The sequence below is a fragment of the Carlito syrichta genome, unplaced genomic scaffold, assembly GCF_000164805.1.
Source record: "Carlito syrichta isolate Samal-C Ts95f unplaced genomic scaffold, Tarsius_syrichta-2.0.1 Scaffold311867, whole genome shotgun sequence".
In the NCBI taxonomy this organism is placed as follows: Eukaryota; Metazoa; Chordata; class Mammalia; order Primates; family Tarsiidae; genus Carlito; species Carlito syrichta.
In genome coordinates, this window is record NW_007255963.1 from 2,767 (window position 1) to 3,916 (window position 1,150).

Consider the following 1,150-nt stretch of genomic DNA (forward strand, 5'->3'; position numbering starts at 1 on the left):
ATATCCTATTAGGTCTGGAGAACTCTAACTAGCACACAGTTTAAGGAGGAGGTCTGGGCTGGAGAGACAGCATGGATAGGGGTGCCAAGGCCATGAAATGGGCAAGATGCTTTTGGAGAGGGAGGGCATGAGAAGAATGATCTGGAAGGTGTGTGGCTCTGGAAGGTGTGTGATTCAGAGGCAGAGGAGCTGACAAGAGAGTGGACAACACCAGAGCCCAAGGGATCAGACAATGTCAAGAGAGAGGGTGGTGTCATCGGGGCCAATAGTAGCTGAGCAGCTAGGCAGAGGGCGCTGAGTTGGTCGCTGGATGTGGTGATGGTTATTTTTATATGTCAACTTGCCTGGGCCAGGGGCTGCCCAGATATCTGGTCCATCATTATGTCTAGGTATGTTAACGAGGATGTCTCTGGAAGAGATTAGCATTTGAATGGGTGGACTGGATGAAGCAGGTGGCCCTCCTTGATGTGGGTGGGCCCCATCCAATCCGTGGAAGGCCCGGACAGAACAGAAAGGTTGACCCTTCTTCTCCTGCCTGATGGCCTTCGGGCTAGGATGTCGGCTTCTTCCTGCCTTTGAACTTGATCTGAAGTGGCAGCGCTTCCTGGGTCTTCAGCCTGTTGGCCTTTGGACTTGAACTACACCGTCGGCTCTCCTGGGTCTCCAGTTGGCCACCTGCAGTTGGTGGGACCTTCCAGCCTACATAATCCTGCCAGCCAATCCTTATGAGACTGACTATCTCTTTCTCCTCTCCCCATCTATATCATCAATACACAGCTGACCTTTGAACAAGTGGGTTAGGGAGGCCAACTCTCCATGTAGTGAAAAAAAAAATCTCTATAACATTTTTGTTCTTGAAACAAGGTCTCACTCTGTCACCCAGGCTGGTGCCATCAGAGCTCACTGTGACCTCATATTCCTGGGCTCAGGTGATCCTCTTCCCTCAGCCTCCCCATCGGGTGGAGCTACAGGCATGCACCGTCATGCCTGGCTAATTTTATTTTTCGTAAAAATGGGGTCTCCCGAGTGGATTGCCTGAGCCCGCGGGTTCGTGGCCCGCCTGGGCAACTTGGTGAGACCTAATTTCTACATAAAATCAAAAATTAGCTGGGTGTGGTAGCGCACGCCTGTAGTTCCAGCTACTTGGAAG